We start from the raw sequence: 20947 nt of genomic DNA, 5'->3' as shown, positions 1-20947 counted from the left end.
ATCCTAGCAATGACCTTTCTTCACTTCCAGAAGCCTAAAGATGTGTTTGTTAAAATAGGCAATCGGACACGTTGAGATAGCCTGCTGGGCGCTGTAACTTTGTCCACATGAAAGATGCTGCAGAAGCTGATGCATCCTAAAGCACCCTTTTACATGGATACCTCATAGCTGACTTTTTCAATACAGCTCCTGCTTTACTGGTAAGTATCAGGGAAATTTTTTTAAGCCTTCAAGATAAAAAGAAAAAGGATACGTTAAAGGAACCATAACAGCTGGTTTGAAGCTAAAAGAAGCTAACAATCTTGTTTGCTTGTAACATCTGCTTTTGTCTATGTACATCAGACCTCAAGGGCTATTTCTACTGAAAGTTGCAGAAGCTTTGGTTCTGTCAATAATAAGGATGATGGTAATTATAATGAAGATAATAATAAGAAGAAGGAGGAAAAATGTTACTGCAGGCTCAAATTATCTTCTGACCTCATTCTGAGAGCCATACAAGGCCATGAAGTCCTCAGAGAGCAGCTCAGCCTGCCAAATGAGGACAGCTTATTTGGTACTATAGTCTGCGCCTTGTGTAGTCCAGAACCATGCTGCACATGGGGAGGTAGACCACATCCTGAGCCTATGAGGGCTTGGGGTTTTCTCCAGACATAGCCATGGACTGGTTAATTAAGACGTCAAAGTCTTAACTTGGATTATTCCATAAAAAAAAAAAACAGTCTTGGCAAGTTACCCTCGTAATTTCTAAGGCAGTGCAAGATTTGCAATTGCTTTCAGTACACCAGTTGGTTGTCTTGAAAAAATGAAACAAGTTTGGGGTCAATAAGCCCCAGTGATATCAAAATACCTCATGCACTCAAAACCAAATGCAAAGCCAAAACCCTGGTACGTGAAGGCCAGCCTACAAGCGAAGTGTCAGTCCTTCAGCAGATCACACAAGGCCCTCTGACTGCGGCAGGATTTTCTCTCTGGTTGCCCTTCTCTTCCCTAAGTGTGAAGAACAACCAGCACATCACATTTACAGCTGTGATGATGATGCCTAATGCCTGAGGGGCCAGCTGTCAGCAGACTGTGTGCTCCAAAGCAGCACAGGCTACAAGAGAATTGCTTGGAGAAGAGAGGTTTCTTGACCTGAAATCAGCACCACATACCGCTGCCTTCCCCAACTGTTCTTCCTCCATGGTCGGAGCTCCCACTCACCACTCCAGGCCAACCAGGTTTGCAGTCCATCTTCAGGACACTGTCACTCCAGACCAGAGCTTACCCAGTAGCCAAGTGCGTGCCTCCAAAACCCTGCTGAGCTCCATCCTTACAGAAAGAAAGGCTTCCCTCTTATCATGTAGTTACCTATGCAGGTTCTTGGTGGCCACACCACTTTCCAAGTAAAGGACTAGCAGCAATAAACCCCATCCTGGGGCTAGTCTGTCACGTCAACAGACACTCTGCAAAACTCAAATAAAGTGACAGCTTGATGCAAAACCACAGGCTCCAAAAAAGAAAAGTAGAAAGCCGTTTATATGCAGCAAACCACACACTGGAAATGAAGAGAATTCCAGAAAAAGAATGTTAATCAGCTTCACGCTTTCAGGCCATTTCCATTCTGTCTTCTATCACTCAGTGTTCTTTTCATATTTGCAAAAACAAAAGGGGTGTTATGAGGAAAAAAAGAAAAAAAGCATTTTTTCTTTAGATTGTCACTTTTTAATTTACAAACCAAAATAATCAACAACGTGGAAATAGTATTTATCAACAAATTCAGTGCTTATTTATAAATGCAGAATGTTTCTATGCATAAAACATGATGTAAAACACTGCTTTATGTATTTTTAGTGGGAAAACTTAAACTTTGATTTACATCCATTTCACTAAAACTTTATTGCTTCCTCGTCAGAAAGGACATATTCCTTTCTGTATCTTAGATGGTAAATATAGTTAATGTGCTGAGGCTGCAATGGATCAGCAGTGAAGCTGTTTAATAGTGACATAAATTATTTCAGTGACTTTTTCTGCAAGTGAGAGATGACTCCATGTGCTATAAACTAATACCAAAGGAATGATGCTCTTTCATGCTAGCAAAGTGCCTGAGCTATATTGTTTTTGTATCCTGTTGGGGATGCTACAAATGTAGCATGTATTACAACTATATGCACTTAGGCCATTTTTCTTTGCTGTTTTTAATGCTCTCCCGCACTGAAAATTGAGCTTCAGTGTCTGAATGAAGGCAAAGCCAATTACTTTCTTCAAAACTTCTCTGTAAAGCCTGCAAATCCCAACAGGTTTTAAATTTTAAAAGAGAAAGAAAGAAAACTCTTTCTATTAGCTTAAAAACTAAGAGAAGGGCTCAGGGCAGGAACGAGGCCAGGTGGCTGGAAGGAGCCACATGCATGCATGCACAGGTGCTTTCCCACACAGCGGGCACTGCTCCGCAATGCCCCAGCCCTGTTACCCACCCCATCTCCAGAGTCCTTGTTATTGCTTCCAGAGCATTTTGTTCAGCTTGCAGTTCAAGTGCACTTCTACCAGGAAACCAGTTTCCATCTGCCATTAAATTAGTAACTTATAATAGACATTCCATGTGCATTGTGGCTCCTCAACAGAAATAACAGCAATACAGAGGAACAGAGCAGATGTTTCTCACAGTGCCAGAAGAAATGTGCCAGCATTTAACTGAGGCAGAAGTTCACCCTGTGAGAAGTTTTCACCTACTCAGTGCAGCAGCATTGTCTGCTCGCTTCCTCCCTCATGCAAGCCCTTGCAGACCGGACTGCAGTTCTGCTGCTTCACACCTCTCACTGCATTAACTTTGGCAGTCCCACAGAAGTTCCCTGAATAACGTGAGGTACCGCGATGGAATTCCTGGACATTGTTTCCCACTCTTCTCTCTTCCCTGCCCTTCATCTATTTCTGTGTAGACCAATGTACACCTAAAAGCAGCCATACAGTCTACAGCTGCTTGCTGTTTCTTTCTCCAGCATCAATCTTTTCACTCAGAGCGGACACAGAAGCTCCACAGCCAGGTGGGTCTCCCTCCAGAGCCCTCTGCCCTCCCCAGCCCTGGTCTGGACACACCACTGCTCACAGACATGGCTCCTTACAGCCAAGCCCACATCTCAGCTTTACCTGCTGTCATCTCTTCACATACATCTACTGTCTGATAGCAGTTAAACAACTGACATGAAAACTACTCTTTTTCCTGAAAAAAAAAAAACAAAAATCAATATTCTCTCCTACTTCTCCTATTAAATGGATTCAATCCCTTCCTTCTGTCCAGAACTGTAACCTGGAGTTCACTGCACATGCCTGCCTCTCCTTGGCTTAAAGTCTAAACTGGCTTGCAGGGGCAGATGCAGATGAGGGAGATTCAGTAAGTCGGCAGTCTTTCCTTCGGTGGCCAAAGACTACCTTAAGCCACAACTTAATCTGAGAGATTTCCAACATTTTTGACATTACTTAAATCTATCATGAAAATTCGAATTATGTCCACAGAAATGTCCAGAACGATCTTGGAACAGCCCTTCCTATTGTAGCTGGAGCACAGCCATCTCAAAAGGGAATGTTCAAAATGCACTGCCATGTAAACCTCATCAGACAGCTCAATGTTTCACCTGTTGTTGTGAGACAGTTAGCACATCAATTTCCATTGCTGATAATGAGCTTTAGTGTTATCCATTCTTTCGGTTCAAAACACAATCTTCATCGCATGCCTTCAGCCCTCCCTGAGTTTCTGAACCCACCCCCGGAGCGTACCCATCTCCAAAATGGAGAGCACTTGCTGTCCTTCTGTCCAGAAAATTAAAACCCCGTAAGTCTGTACAGCTCCCAGTTTCAAGTTAGCCACACTTAATTGCCAAATTCTGCAGGGCTGTAAGAAATCTAAGATTGTGCTTGCAATTATTGGCAACTCAACAGTCATTGGATGGGATTGCCCACACGCTGCAACATTCACCTTCTTCCATTTGTATGCATCATCCACTCACTAATTTTCCATAAGCCTGGAAATGCTAACATTATTTAGTAATTTTCTAATGCTTATCTCATCTGAGATAGTCCAGAAATACATGGGTATTAAGCAAATTATTACTTCCATTATTAAATATGATAACCACAGAGAAGAGACTGACATAATGCAAAGTCCACCAACAATGACAAGAAGCATCTCTATGGTGCCAGGCTGGTTTTCATCTTACTAGAAAGGCCTCCAGTCATCAGTGTGGCACAGCAGGGTTGTGTGCCCAGGAGAACTGCTCCTTTTGTCCACAAGTACAGCACCACGCTAACCCAGCAGAACACACGTGGGCAGAAGGCATAATTCAGATGTGCCCACTGGCAACATTTTACATTTTCTAGAGAGAAAAGATATATAAATCTGGGGGGAAAAATGGAAAAAAAAAAAAAAAGGCAAGGAATTTCTAAGCAATGCAATGAAGTTTTTCCCTAAGAAGGATAATTTGTGCTGGGATGGCTAAGGTTGTCTGTCCAAATTACAGACATAATCCAAACTACTTCTGAGGTCTGGACTCAAAGTTTTGGTTTTCAACACTATTTTCACTATTCTGTCTTTGCCTGAGGACTCATTCAGGGAATCAGCACTTTTAGAACCACAGGAGGAGAAGAACAGATACGTTTTGTTTTTCTTTTTCTCATGTACAGACAAGCTGTAAGTACAGGTAAAACAGAGAGATCAGCCAGAGGTCTGTAGTTCATCTTGTCTCTCATTTTCTCCTGTGGCTTTTTTTTCTTTTTTCCTTTTTTTTTTTTTGAATTATGAAGAAAATCAATAAGGTTATGTCCAGTGATATCTGGGACTTGTCTATCAACTCTGTGTGCATGAAAAGTGATCGATTTCAATGATATTATATAATAAAATAGACTATCACCTGCTCTGTATATTTGAACTTGATTGAGATAATCAGCCTATAATCAAATACTTACTATGTCTTTCAACCTTCATAAGTAGTAGATCTCATTGCTGAAGTGTCTTGTTTTTATTCGTGGAACGCAGCATTTCTCACTTTTTCAATGCCAAGTTAGTTTATCAGGTTTGAAACAGCTATTTGACTAAATCAGTTCATAAAATTGAAGGTTGAATGAAAATATATTCCCTCTGTACTGCCATAACAGCTCCCATTCCCCATAGCTAACTGACTGTTCAGTGAGCTGGCTCCCTTTAACACTTCATTTGTGTTCTACTTCACTTTTTAAATTTTTTCACCACCTACCTGCAGTCTAGGAATCAATATGAATTGTCATTTTAAAATATTATTAAATGCTTTTATCATTACAAAAGAGAAATAAAGTGGAAATATATAAAATTCCTATTTCAGTTTTTAAAATGTGATTCTTCTATTAATTTTATCCAGACTTTTATCAGTCCATTCCAATCTGTTCAGACATACACATTCTGAACAATTACTCAATGCACAGAGCACAGGAAATCAGTAGGAGCTACGGGCATTCTCTGAGATACTGTACTCTTGGAAGTGCAGTGACAAAGCAGCCTGACTTTTTGGCTGCTATACTTTCAGTGCTGTATTTCAAAGAAAACACTCCTTCCAACTAAGAATAGCTCTATACTTCTGTTACATTATACATCCATTCAGAAACCACCTTCCCCAGTAACTCTTCATCAGCAAATCCCTCTAGGTTGTGTACATACAGCTTCAATCGGCATCACTGATTTTTTTAAAAATAAACATTTTTCTAGTCATTTCTGGCATCTTTAGACTTGAATTTGCATTTCTAATTCCAGAATGGTGCACACAGTCTACAAACAGGGGGTTTCATTCCTTTCTGTACTGCAATCCTGTCAGCCATTTGAGTTCATACAAAATAAGTGCGGCATAAACAACGTGCCAGGTCTGATTCATCAGCTGTGCAATGCATATATAAGGTACAAAGCAGGGAATGACCGACCACAGAAACTTTATAGCAGGCTGCTGAGTACATACAGAACTATGGAAATTCTGGGTGCCAATAACTTCATGTAAATAGGTTATCTAGAAATAGAAGGCTGTATTTCCAACAGGTATTACAGTATTTCTAGTATACATGTCAGTTTCCTTAATACATTCTCTCCCGGAACATATGAAATTGATGGCTTTTGCTCCACCTGTACCTAGAAGATGTATGGAATAGCAGGAGCCACACTGACTGATATAAAAAATGGAAGTACTGCAAAAAGAAGCCATTTTGTAAAACCCATTCAAAACTGATTTCTAGCAGAAATAGTAACGGAATACCTCAACATATTTAGTCTTGAAAACATTCTTACTGAAGAAAATGACTTAGTTAGACCTCAGTTAACATCTACGTACACATCAGAACAACGCCTACACAAATAGTAATAGTAACACTTTAGCTTTGTCTGTATCTACCCTCCATCTACTCACAAGCTCTATGTTAAAGGAAATCCTTTCTTTTACTGTTCTCATTCGTTTTATTCTGATATTGTTATTTCTAGAGTAAAAGATATGCTTTTTAAGGAAGCAGCATGTTCCAATGGGACCAGTACCAGTGCAGCAGCATGGATGAGGAGATTCAGTTTTTAAGTATGCAGCTCACTTCCCATAGAGACTTGTTACCTTTTATTTATCAGCTTTACACTATGTAAGGGGGAAGCTGGACATGAACCAGCAATGTGCCCTCGCAGCCCAGAAAGCCAAACATATCCTGGGCTGCATCCAAAGCAGTGTGGCCAGCAGGGCGAGGGAGGTGATCCCACCCTTCTGCATCCAGGTGTGGAGTCCTCAGTACATGAGAGACATGGACCTGTTGGAGTGTGTCCAGAGGAGGGACACAAAAATGAATCAAGGGTTGGAACACCTCTTCTACAAGGACAGGCTGAAGGCTGGGGCTGTTCAGCCTCAAGAAGAGAAGGCTGAGAGGTGACCTGATAGCAGCCTTTCAGTATCTAAAGGGGAGGTACTGGAAAGAAGAGGACAGAGCAAGGGGATATGGATTCACGCTTAAAGAGGGTAGATTTATGATGGATATAAGGAAAAAAATCCTTTTACAGTGAAGGTGGTGAGGCACTAGAACAGGTTGCATAGTGACGTGGTTGATGCCCTGTCCCTGGAGACTTTTGAGGCAAGGCTGGCTCAGGCCCTGGGCAACCTGACACAGCTGTGCATATTCCTGTTCACTTCAGGGGAGCTGGCCTAGATGACCTATAGAGGTCCCTTCCAACTCTAAGAATTCTATGATTCTATGACAAAAAAAACAAAGGTGCATTAACAGAAATATCTCTGAACTAAACAAGTACTGAGTATTCCTAAAAAATGTGAGATAGGGTACAAAAACACACAGGAAGCAACACTGTTCTACTGAATAGCTAACCTGTTTTATTGAACTCACAATACTTCAGTGAGTCTTTAAGATCTGAATATGCCTGGAGTTGAACCCTGAGAGTCTCTACATGCTACACTAGCAACTTTAGACAGAAGCAGAATAAAGGTCCTCAACAGCTATAGCTTTGTAACTCAGGGTCACAGAATGCAACTGACGAGACAGAGAGGCAGCCGTGGTATTTCACTGCCCCTGCATCAGTAACAGAAATAACAGCTCGCAGTGGTAGCCAGACACCACACCTGTCCAACAAGTAAAAAGCTGCAATAGTAACGGTGCAGAAAGGAAGTGCAGGTGGAAATCTCTATATTAAAGGAGATGCAAAGCTTCTCTGAATGTAACCCTCATTATAACATGAGTGCTGGACAAGCTAACAGAGCTCAGAGAAATAAAACAGCAGATGAATGGGATGTTTTCCTCAGTCAATATTTGTTGCTCAGCTATAGAGCTCTGTACATCTGCACAAACCATTGTTTAAAATATTGAGCATTATCTTCAGTAAGAACCACAGTAGAGCTTACTAAGGAAAAGTATTTTGTTAGATTCAAATGTGTAATGGATTTGCTTTATTGTGGAATTAGCATACTATATCCTAACCTACACCTGCACCTTAGTAGAGTTTACTGAGCAAATGCACAGATAAGAGGTTTTCATCCATCATCTTTTGACACACAAGCTAAAGTCACTTTTAATCTCCACTTAATAAATGGGATTAAGTATTCACTGAGTATGCTTTTATTATGGTAGTTTACAAGAGCCCAGAGGACCAATTCTTCTGAATGGCAACCCATGTTTTGCTCTTCTTGCTTGAGTACCAGACCTAACACTTCATGTAATCACCTTTTGCTCTTCCACTGAGCAGCCTACACCACGCAGGTACTCCTTCATGGGGCCTCATTGGCTTCCACTACTAGCAAAGCTTCTGATTTCTGGAAAACAGCTAAGGACAAGTGATACAGAAAAGGAAAACTAGGTTAAACACCCAATTACAAAGTCTTTGATGAGTCAGCTCATCAAAGATAGAGAGAAGATTTGAACACATTTCCATGTTTATTCTCCATTGGGAAAAGTAATTTAAGTCATGTGGACAACGTCATTGATGTTTCAACATTTTAAACCTGTTCTGACAGGTTCAGTAATTTTAGCTGATATCTGTAATAAGACCAGACTCCTATCATCATATAATTTACTTTTTGTGAGAAAGAGACACCCTTGCCATCACATCTTCACCTGTACAACCACCTACAACAAACACTGTCAAGACAGAATTGGTATTTTGAAAGCTATTTAAAAAGTCACATTGTAAGCAGACATGAACCTCAAAGCTCAGGCCCTGAAAGGCTCTCCTAATACATAGAAGTGCTGAATACTAGTCCCCTGATCATTTATACATGATCACAAGAAGTAATCTGATTTTGTAAAGGGCTTGGGTAAGGTTCTGCATGCCTATCTCTTTTTTTTTTTAATAGGAAGGGTGATGATTCTTACTTAACTCAGTAAAACATTTTGAGATCAATATATGAAAAGGTTGATACACGCACTTATATTACTGAGTACTTTGCAGCAGATAGCAGCGTGTCTGAAAGCATGCCAAATGCCCCATTTCTTATTCTACAATTTAGAATGAGCCAGTGAATGCTGCAGGATCATGATTAAACTTTTAAATGTCACATCTACTAAGCAGTAGTATCAGTCAGTCATTGAGACAGTGTTATATGAACTTAGTTCACATCAGTGAATGAATTATACAACTCCTTTCACATAATTTGCTTCAATAGGATATGCATATCTCATGGCTACAGTCAATCACTGTGATGCTCATCTAAAGAGTGTGAAAAATAAACAGTCTTCATTCAGCTTCACTTTAGGAAGAAAAAATACAAATTTTATACACCAAGCAGCACAGGGTATTATCTTTATCCACATCAGCTCCTTGGGATTTCAGGTCTATAAAAATCAATAGCAATGATGCCAGACTGAGTCCTGACCTATCTACACCGCAGCAACTGTCTCCTACAAATTCTATACAAGGTCAAGAAATGATGAGCTGCTAATTATGAGGCAAAGACAAGTGATACAAACATATGTTTTTATCTCCTAACTTTCTCTCATGGTGTTTTTTTTCCCCTTCATTATAAATCTGTTTACTTAACTGAAATACATTTCTGACCATACAGTACCTGTATTCATATTTCAGGCAAAACTATAACATGTAGTTCAGAATATCATATCTGCAACATTACAGTATTTGTAAATACCAAAAATAAATCAAAAGAGAAGTCAACTGGCTTGATGTGCTCAGTCACAGAACAGAGCTTTCATCTGATCTCTGGCATCAGCCATCAAAATCTGCCTCAGAGCAACAAAAAAGGCATTGTTGAACTGCCTACATTTACCCACACCACAGTAAACGCTCATTCCCATGGCAGAGATGGACGTGTTTGTACAGTCATGCTCAGTGACAGCCACCTGTAGTTGAAGCCAAGTAACCTGAAAGAATTCATACTCTAATTGTCCTAAGTTGATTCAGCTGTGTGGTAACCCAGCTCGGCCTTTCTCTAGCCCCCACTGCTCTTTTTTGGGCAGCATGGGTCACGTTCAAGCCTTTCACCAGGAAAGATGTCTTTGCTCCAACTCCAACAGCCCACTACCAGATAGTCTATTTCTTTTTGCCTTGCTGAGGAGGAATAAAGAAATAACCTACAGATAAATCAAATCCAGCAAAGGATGGCTCTCCTTATGGAAAGGCTGCAATTTAAATATCTGCTGACACTTTAAAGAAATGAATTTTTAAATGGCAAAAAAAAAAATAGAGGCCTCTCAATGCTTAAAGCAACTTCTCTAAAGATGCAGGGAAAGCTCCAGTCAGTTGGATCAACGCATACCCCTTTCTGAACAACCTTCAAGGAAGAAAAATAAGAAGCGTTTGTTTTGTCTCAAAACACAGCAAATTGTTTTCTTTCAAATCTGTTTGATGACGATAGCAAAAACCTCTCTGGGTTTCCTCTGAGCTCTTCTTTGGGTAAAATCCAGAAGCTAGTGTACTCAGCTACCGCGCACCAGAGAGGGAACAGAGCAGATCTCTCTCGGTGTTTCCCAGAAGTCAAATTCAGGCTTTGATTTGAGACAGGTGCATTTACATGCAAAGAACAATTCCAACTTCTATTCATAAGATTAGCAGCAAGGAAAGCCTTAGAAGTTCACATGAAAAAAACCTGCCTGACCTCAAATGGTACAGGTCGCTCAAACTCCGCTGGACTGCAAAGCTTTAATCTTACAACAGGAAGGCCACAAATGGAAGATGGTACCAAAATCTGCTCTCAGTCACTGTAAGGCTCGAGTGCTTCCTCTTACTTTTCAGTGAAAAAAAACCTGGAGCTGTGACCTTGAGGCTTCTCCAGCCACATGCCATGCCCCCTGCATGCCCAGGACTCCACGGAGCATCATTAGCCCTGGAGGAACACAGTTCTCAGAGGATCCCCACCTTCCCTGCTCTCCTGCTGTTCTCTAATTGTGCTTTTAAAGGGAAAGAACTAGCAGCTAGCATATCTCTTACTAATGGCATAAATGTCTTTAAACGGCTGTAAGCATTGCATGAAGGGTTAAAATGAACAGACCTCACTGATAACTGGAGCTAAATGACTGAATTTCTGTGCTGCTTCCAAGTAGTAATTTCTGTCTGACTGACAAGGTCCTTGTCTCTTTGAGTAGCAGGGTCACAGAAGCCATCAGTCAATTACCCTTTCCCAGTCCAATGACTGCCTTTTCACCTCTCTGACTGAAAGGACTTAACAGTGTTATTCACACTTCCACGACTGTAAAGCTCTCCATGATCTTTATGGATAAGAGATGTTCTTCAGATAAAAGCTGGAATCCTCATGATGCGCTGCTTTTCTTTTGGTACATTTGCACAGCTCTATACTAGCACAGGTGGAATTAGAGTCAACAGCTGTCCATTCATTCTTGTTTCTTCCTCACCATCTTTTATTTCCCTTCTCTGCAGTGGCCTCATAGACTTGAGTAATGGAGAGAAGGGAAGTAAAACACTCAGCACTAAATGCATGCCTGGCTCCATTCTCTTTATTGGAATTACACCAGGGATGAATTTAGGCATAAACTCTTTTCATTAGTTGTACAGTAACTAGAAATGCTAAGCAACATTGTTCCATAGACAGTCAATTTACAAGCCTCAGCTCATCACAGTAGCACTGTGCATAGTTACCTTCCCTCCATAAAGAGCACAACTAGAATTGAAATAGATGCTTTAAGCCAGAACCCTTAACAAGAGGGAGAGAGTAGTAAGTGCTGAGTTATAAGTCAGGATATTGCAGTGTAGTCTTTATTCCAATACTGGTTCTGTGCATTTCAGGAAGTTTTTCAAAGTCATACCCTTAAACTTGACCACCAGGCAAACTAATAAAATCCTCACTGTGGATTCCTGCATGCAATTATTCAATTACAGACTGTGTATTCAGCATTGGAGAGGAATTCAGTGTTTAGCTGTGGCTGCAAGCATATCACTGCCTGATCCAAATTGCTCAGAGCAGCCTGACAGTTCTCCCAAGTGCCATAAACAGAAAATGCCCACCACTTGTTTGTTTTGAGAAGGTAATTCCTGCTTTGCATAATCACCTCCCTCTTCGTCACAAGCACATTTTCTGGCATCATAGGTCTGACATGTAGCCAGTATTTTAAGTTGTGCTCTACATATGGTTTCCATGATGTGGAATGGTCATCTTATTACCATAATGGTCAAAAGCTGAGGTGTGCAGAGTACTGCAAATACAGTGACTACTGGGCTCTCTGTTCCTATTGTCTTTGAAAGTCAAGACTCTTCCCAGCTAGCAGCAATGCTGAGCACTTAATTGCCTTATGAGGAATTAATTTCTTCAGTAATAATAAACTAAGTTAATCACAGTTGCAAGTCTTCTGCCATCAGTACAATTACTCCAACACTGATTTTGACTGTGTTCATAGACTGGCATGTTTGCATAAAAATGAGGTAGCAGTTGATATTTCAGTCTTACTACACAGTTAATATGTTCAAACACTCAATTCAGATTGTTGGCAAGAGGAATAAGAAAAAAATACAGCCAGTCATGAATGAAATATCCAAAATGCTAAGAAAACAGAGAATGCTATATGCACTCATTAAGACATCCTTTGGTCAGTTTTATCATGAAGCTGCATTTGACTTCATAGCAGTCAACTTCTACTGTGGGGATTTTTTTTTTTTTTTAGAAGTGCATGAAAAGAGACTGGTAAAATTAATACTAATATGTTGTTCACTCTCCTTAGCCTGAACTTTGAAAAGCAGTCTAACTAAAGAACACACCATGGACTCATCAGGGGCTTTGTTTTTTTAACCTATAAACATTGCTTCTCCCATAGGCATTATAAAAAAAGTGTTGCTTTGCTTTTTTCTTTTACAGACACTCAAGCATACAAGACTGCTAAGACAAGAGTTCACAATTTTCTTCTAGAGCAGATAAGAGAATTGAAGGCCTTTATCACTGAGTTCATCATGTTGGTCAAAATGAAAATAATTTATCCTTTTTTTTTTAATCTTCCAACTGACATTTATGTGCATTATTTAAAACATACAGTGGGCTGCAAAGGACAGAAAAGTGAACTCTGATCAGACCTTGAATAGAATCTGAAAGGACGTGAAGTGACACTGAACAGGATATCAACTCAGGACATCATAACCCAGTTCCTTTTCTTCTGTCAGAAGACATAACTGGTTCCTGCTTATACTAGGATCACACCCAAAAGGTACTAGACACTGCCAACAGCATATCACTGTATGTCACAGCCCCTTGAAATGGCAACACAAAGGTAGAGTAAGAGGAAGAAAGGATTAAAACATATATGCTAAGTCCCAGGTGGATTGGTGTCCATAGGTAAGCAGGCCTCAAGATGTGAAAGAGTCATGTAGCTCATGGCCAGTCTGATAAATGCCTTATTGGTTACATTACTATTGAACAAACTGCTTCCACTATCAGTTTTCATACCAACAAGAGTTGAATGAAGGTAGCTGAAAATCTCTTCTTGCTCTAGCTGAGGAGGACAGTGAAGATATCACAAATCAAAGCCACAAGCACACTTCTAATTCCTGCCCAATATAAGTCAACCTACAGATAGCCACATTAGTGAAGTTTATCTTCCTACACATCAGTAAAAATATCATCCTTAAATAGGAGATTAATAGGAACTTGCTATTCCTCTTCTTGTAAGCCTTGAGTGTTTACACACTTGCAAGCAACCCGTTCCTCATTATAAGCATGCCAACATCAAAGAACACTTCTAACTCAAGACAATACTCAAGACAATTTTCACCAGAGGGCGTTTTAACATTTTAATTCAACTAAGCTAACGGATAGTAATGGCCTTCACTACAGCAATATCAGAAAAGCTTCCCAGCTTTTAACACACGAAAGCCTGCCACCGCTTTGTGAGGTAAGGAAGTACGAGCCAATCTCTTGCATGGAGGCAAAGCACCAGACAAACACAAACTAAAACTTTTCAATTTCCTACCTTTTCACTACTTGTGCAGGACATTCTCACTCCAGTTACAAGGAAAGGAGCACCCAGCTTCTCAGAGATCTCCCAGTTCACATGATGAATACAAAACAGGATTCAAATCCCAGTTAAGAAGTTCGGTAGTTGCATAACAAAGTCACCCAATGACTCACACCCAAATTCCCTGAGAACTGCAATGCAAACCTCCCTGCTGAGTTGGGTAGCTCTGGTACAGCATGAACATGGCAGACAGCCATCAATCCCTTCTGTCAGAAGTAGGCAAAAAGGCATCCATAAAGCAACATGACGCTCAGCAGTTCTCTTCCCTAAATCTGAGTGCAAAAAATTCACTGGAATGATTCAGAAGTAGAAGCTGAAAAGGGTCACACAACAAAAGCCAACCCAGTATCACACCTCTGATTCCTTTAGGGAGTCACAATGCATAAGGGGATTTCTGTTGTCTTCCAAGCCTGACAGCAGAGATTGGATTTATGCAAATTATAAGGTCAAAATAACTGGAGATAGGCCATAGGTATAAAACAAACAACCAAAGCTGACATGTCTAAAATTCTGCATGCTAAACAATCAAGGTGCTTAGAGTCAGAACATTTATTGGTGGTTGTCTATGTGGAGTGAAATCTAAGGAAGGATTTGCTAAATTACATGGCAGTTGAAATCTGTGTATTTTACAGCTCTCACATGAGAAGATGAAGTCCTGCTCTTATCTGTATTTCTGAAGCACAATTAAAATCTATTTCTCAGACACCTCATTAAATAGAAATGCTATTTTGTGGATGGCAGTAGTGAAAATTCATTTGCAGTGGAATATAGTTGATGTTAAGGAGTGAAGGTTCAGACCCAGTTTTCAGTAGTTGTGCACCTGTAAGCCAGTAACTTGCTTACATTTGGGTGTCCAGTCTTTTCAAAGTGATTGATCAATGTCTTATGAATAACTAGAGATAGAGGGGGTGTAAGAAGCAGCAAATTTCAACCACACCATTTGTATTACCTGAAATTATATGCATAACAGTCAATATGCAGTAATTAATATCCCTTTTGGTTAGTTTAAGAAAAGAAATTCATGTAAAATTAGGTATTATATGGCAGAAAACAAATCTATGCACGTTTTATGACAAAGTTAATCACCATATGTAACTGTACATTGACTTTTGCTAGCTAATACAAATATGTAAATGGATAAATGCATCTTTTAGTAGCCTGAAGTTTTTCTCCCTGCACTTATCAGGTGAAGAGAGGAGGGAAAATAGAGCCCAAGTTTACTTTATGACTTCTTTTTCCTCCTACATTATGTTTCTAATATCAGTGACAGATAATGGCCTCCATTTCCTAGCTGAGAAAGAGTGCCTTTCTCAAAACAGTGAGGGAAGTGGCACTTAGAAGGTTTGCCCTCTTACTACTCACAGTATGACAGAATAATTTTACTCATACGTGATCCATTTTGTTTCTTCAATTCCATTTCTTCACCCCATCCCACCCCCATTCATCTCTGTCCTCTCCTTCTACTTAAAAAGTCATTTACTTGGCTTCACAGTTCATTAAAATATTCCCTGCTTCAAAGTCACTTTACAATAACACATTACACGTGTTAATTAATACTTACATGAAATGATTTTAAGGCACTTGTTGTCTTACTTTTCAAGCAACCTCCAGTTTCCACTCATTACTGTCTGCATGAGTGAAGTCCATTTTACACACTACACACACAGTGCAAGTTAGGGAAGATGCAATTCTTTGAATACCCTGCATGGGTGATGGAGTGGTTGTGCTGGAGCAATGTGAAGGTGATCTGTGGTGGTTATATAGTCAAAAATATTCTTCACCTTCGTTTTCCTGCCATATAAGAATTTGCTTAGAGTTGGACAAACAGAATTTACTTGATGAACACAATCTCTGAATTATTTGTGAACAATTTACAGTTTTCTTATTAGTGTAAATCATTTGATACATAATCTCATGGATACACCCATGTGCATAAGTGAAGTTTTGTAAATATCAGCTTTCTGTTTGCAATAAACAACCCTGAGCATATCTGAAGATTACTGGAGCATTATTTTATAATTAGAGCTATTATATTAAGGCAGAAAAGTTTCACTTAAAAATAAAATATTTTAAAAATACACAAATTAACACCATTCAGAAATTCCAAATTGATATTTGGTTTGAAAGACTGGATATTGAATTTAGATATATAAATATTTCAGACTATGATTAAGTTATACAATATTTATATACATTATTGAACTGTTTTTGGAAGATCTATTTTTCATTTTTCCAGCTAAAGGAAGACAGTTGAGAAGAAATTTCATAAGAGACTTGAGAGATACCATCCTAAAATATTAAAGGTACTTAATTTACTACATCAACATCCTCAGCAGCACTATAACAAAAGCTTTGTCTGTTCTTCCATTCTTTACCCAATCTTCAAAAAAAATTTATGTATAGCACTCATAAAATCGTAATGCACGTTAAAATTTAGCTTGAAAACAAAATCAAAGAGAGGGAAAAGTTGCTTAAGTAAATTTTTTGGACTGTTTACATACTAAAAGACAAAATATTCACAGATGTACAGAGACAGCTTGCATCTCCCTCCTGGAAAGAGAGGCCACTTCTGCTTTCTAACCTCTTTCAATGAGCAGTTGCTCACTGACCTCTAATGCCTAAGCTTTAAAACTTGCAAGTCAAAAGGCACAAATCAGATCTCTCTGGAAGATGTATGCTTTAAAAATAATATTAATTAGCAGAGATACGAGTCCTGAAGACAGGGCCAAATCCTTAGCAACACTTGATCTGAACAAAGTTCACCCTGCTTGGGGAAGCAGACTGGACCAGAGGACCCTCACAGGTTCCTTCCAAAGTACCTTTTCCTAACAAGCTGCAAGTACATTCTGTGGGAAGGACTCATGTCTGCAAAGGGCTAAAATCTGGATTCCAAACTTAAGCTATTACTTTATTTTGAAGGTTGTTTCTTTAAATGGAGACAGTATCTATGTAATGAGGGAGCTTAACTGCCATATGTCTTCTCCAGAAGTACAATTTTGGTGGCATTGTTTCTGGTATTCACATAATAAATAATTGTTTGAGGGGTTTTCTGTTCTTTTTTGTTTGTTTTTTACTTAACTAGACTTGTGTAAACTGGTAATCGAAAGAACTAAAAGCTTTGAGTAGTTTGAACAAATTAATAACTGTTATTTCCAGAACGGAGACATTTCGAGTACTTGTGAAATGCATTGCTTTTCTGAGGCACCTAAAATCCTAGATTCTAAATGTCTTTGCTGACATTTATTTTTCTCTTCAAATACTTCTGTAGGAAGGGTCAGAACTGAGGTTAGGAGAGACTCAAAACATTCCACTGAAAGACTCCATGACATTTCCAACCTCCTATTCTTCTGCTCTAGCCACTAGAATCATTCCCACACTCAGTTCGGCACCTGCACAGCTATGATAAACCTTTGGAGCTATTCGAGTCCATCACGTTAATGACATGCACTTCAGACAATCCTTTTAACTAAGCCACCATTACTATCAAGGAGCAGTTAGCCTACAGATTCAAGAATTCAGCAGCTTTACGAGGTTCCTAAATGTATATTTACACGATAAATGGTAACAGGCTCATCGTACACCCATCCTGTGCATGGGGAGACCAGCACTCCTAAGGCTCCATGCAATGCTATGGTGCTCAGCAGCACTAGTGGCAGATGAGGCATCTCTGCCATTAAGCCAACCTTGATGCTAGGTCTGGGCCAATAAATCAAATCACTCCTAATGTTGTTCTCCGTTAGCATTGCATCCAAGTCAGCTCTGCTTCCCAGGCAGATTAGATTAGATCGCTCCTAATGTCACTCTGTATTACCTCTGGTAGCCCACAGCTTTGCTGGAGAACTGTCAAGGTATAGATAAAATCCAAGCAAACATACTAATAGATAAGATAAGGTGAAACAGTGGCATAGGAATCCCTGCAGTGCTTTTGTACCAAGAGGAAGTTCTCTGGTAAAGGAATTATGCTTTCCATGATTGTTTATTTAATCTTTAGCAGTTTCTTTCTGAGATGAGAAACTGAACTCCTCTAACTGTACAGCAGACATACAGCTGCAAGTAAAGCCTGGGTCCTTTGCCAGACTGTCTCCTGGAGAACTATCTTGTGCCTGTAGAATCCTTCTAGAGACAATTAACCAAGTCTAGAGATGATATGACAGACAAGAGTACATCTTCACTTTAGTTTCAATAAGGTCTTCTACTGGAAGAGCTCACTGTGTTTTCTTGCCACATAATAACTCATTTGAAAATACCCACACAGTTCTGGAATGACCAACTTACAGAGTTTCAGCTCATGGTTCCCTATTTTCTTCCTTTCTTGACCTATTACAGTGCATTTGCCTTCTTTGTAGCATCCTCAAACATTTCACACAATGTGAATTTCAGACACTTAAGCTTCAGTTGCACAGGAGTTCACGTTTTTATACATCCACTGCTTCATTCTTATTTGAAAGCCATCTCAACAGTAAGTGCTCTAACACACTCTTAAAGACCTCTGAGGTACTCAAATCAGGACAGTACCTTTGTGAAACGGTGGTGTGTAGCGTGAACACTCCAGAGACAATATACTCATGTCAGCACACCTGTGTGGTTGCCAGTATCAGTACTAATTTATATAAGACTTAAGTAAAAGTCTCTTCTGGACACTAATGAGCTTCATGGACACTGTGTCCATGAAGCTCATTACAGTTAAAGATAGTATTAGAGGGCAAAAAAAAAGTAGCCTTCATCTGCATAAATTATAATCTGAAGCAAAATGCATGTACTGCACCTGAAATCATCAAGGTAAAGACTGAAGCCAAATCTGCATCCTGCCATTCCAGCCTTCTTTTCCAATCTTCCCAGATCAAAAAAAGGTAACTATGGAAATAAAAACCAAAAAATAAGGATTTTCCTCTTGATACTGGGCAGCAGAACAGCGACTACCAAGTCAAAACAGTCATACAAGGCAAAAGAAACCATGAAAACATGTAAAAGGGCTCTCTTTACTTCTCAGAATCACGGCCAATCTAATAAAAGCATCCCTACATACCAGCTTACAATTCCATCTGACTAGCTACACCCAACCTAATGATTCAAAGACTAATTAGTTCATTTACTTTATGGCTCATTTGCTGCAGTAACAATGAAACATTATCTAGATACAGTTCTTCCTGCAGGGGCCAGGAAGAATACACTGCTAACAGAACTACAAAAGAAAGAAAAAATGAAATTTCCATTACACCTTCTCATAAGCAGCAGATCAGCTTACATTCATTCCTATAAAGGAAGGCTCGGTATTCTAGCCCTGATCCAGCAAAATACTGAGCACGTTCTACAGACTAAGTGCAAGTGGTCTCAGCAGTTGCAGCACTTAAAAGTATTCCCATTTTTACAGTTAAGCACAATCTGAATGATTTCACAACAGAGCACTGTATCACTGTCTGTGAATAAAGCAGTTTGAATGGTATCCATTAACATGTCTATTCAGGGAAGAAAGGAAAAAGAAGCTAATTGCATTGCAATTTATGCTTCTTCTTTCCTGTTGCTTTATTGGCATAACTCCTTATCATTTCTAGTTACCTGGAAAAGGGGGAAAACTTGAAACTTTAAGTTGTCTGAAATAACTGTCAGCTCCTGTCATAGCTAAATTCTGTAGATGCTACACTAATGCAAGCAGACTCAATCTAAAATTCAGATGCTGGATTATGCACATGTTAGTATTGCTTTTTAAACTAGGTAATCAGCTTTAATAGTCCTTTCTCTGTGACCACTTTACCGTATCACTACATGATTTACCATACTAAAGCAAAGGTTTGGCACTTAAAAACAGGTTCTGCTTCCGTATCTATCATTCCCTGATGACCACTTTCATTTCTCTTTGGATGAGGTACACTCATTACATTTCCCAGTTCTTCACTTCTCTGCTTCTAAATTGCCATTGTGGAACAGGCACGGAGCGCTGCCTGTATTTTTCCCCACATTTGGTTAGCCAAATGGCCCAACTAACACTCATGCTGCACAGCTGAAGAGGTGCTTTGGAAGGGGGAATGAGGAGCTGGAGGGCAGAAGCCAGCATCTCCTTAAATCAGAGGCACTGCTATGGAAGAAAGTACATGAAATCTTAGTGCTAACCTTTAGAAAACAGGCAGACTGCAAACAAGAATAATTGTTATGGGCCAAACCCTGCTGGTTTTACTCATGCTGGAAGTCCTATTGCCATTAAATGTAACCGTACGTGTGAATTAAGAAAGCACTGTTTGGATTTTTATTTATGTAGTCTCCCATGCAACAACACTGAATGGAAATACACTTGTTTACTTTTAAAGGCGCTTCAAATTTTACTGTTACAAGAGTGTCACTGCCTTTGCACTGCTTCTCTGCAAAATAAATAGGCTTCCATAAATTCTGTCCTTCATTTCAATTCCTGGCTATTAAATCTTTGCATTTAAGCTACAGTGCCAATAGGTTAGTGCTCATTGCATGTAATGTTCCCATATCTTTCTGAGCTTAATTTAAAACAGGTATGTTGCTGTCTTGCAAATATGTTGGCTCCTGATCTTCTAACAGATTTTTAGTGTAGATACATGCACTGCTATTTTCCCTTTCACCCTATATAAAGTTTTCCCTGATCGCTCCTGCTACTGCAGAGAAATACATTATCCATTTTGCCCTGAAAGAAATGTGAAAAAGGAAAATGCTGATGGCACAAGAAGCAATTTGAATCCCATGATAGAAAACATAGCCCTAGCGAACAGTGCACTGTAATAAGTAATAGTACAGGAACATTGTTTTTGGGGGGGTTATCAGAAGAGAAATGCAAGGTACACATTTTTAAACAAATAAATGTTTCCTTTTGCCCTTTTTTCAGCAGCAGAAGGAAGGTGGTAGATGTGAGCAAATAGATTTGAAAAATACATACCCTGCCTATCACTCAGCAACTAGAGAATTGGTTTTGGTTTTAATAATGTGAATTGGTTCCACTTCTGTACAAGCAACTTATGAAGGACAGACAACAGATAGAGGTCAGGCACTATTACAGCAAGTC

At 39.5% G+C, this 20947-nt stretch overlaps 1 protein-coding gene across 4 annotated transcripts in view; it reads right to left on the bottom strand.

Annotated features, from left to right (window-relative positions):
- Positions 1 to 20947, bottom strand: part of THSD7B (thrombospondin type 1 domain containing 7B) — a 481009-nt gene that overhangs the window by 333851 nt on the left and 126211 nt on the right. For all 4 annotated transcript variants that reach the window (XM_046944128.1, XM_046944125.1, XM_046944127.1 and 1 more), the window contains one exon: positions 18692 to 18780. The gene's annotated coding sequence lies outside the window, so the exon portion shown is untranslated. The remainder of the gene's footprint in view (positions 1 to 18691; positions 18781 to 20947) is intronic.

The sequence above is a fragment of the Gallus gallus genome, chromosome 7 (genome assembly GCF_016699485.2).
Source record: "Gallus gallus isolate bGalGal1 chromosome 7, bGalGal1.mat.broiler.GRCg7b, whole genome shotgun sequence".
Taxonomy (NCBI): domain Eukaryota; kingdom Metazoa; phylum Chordata; class Aves; order Galliformes; family Phasianidae; genus Gallus; species Gallus gallus.
This window is presented reverse-complemented; position numbering and strand designations above follow the sequence as displayed.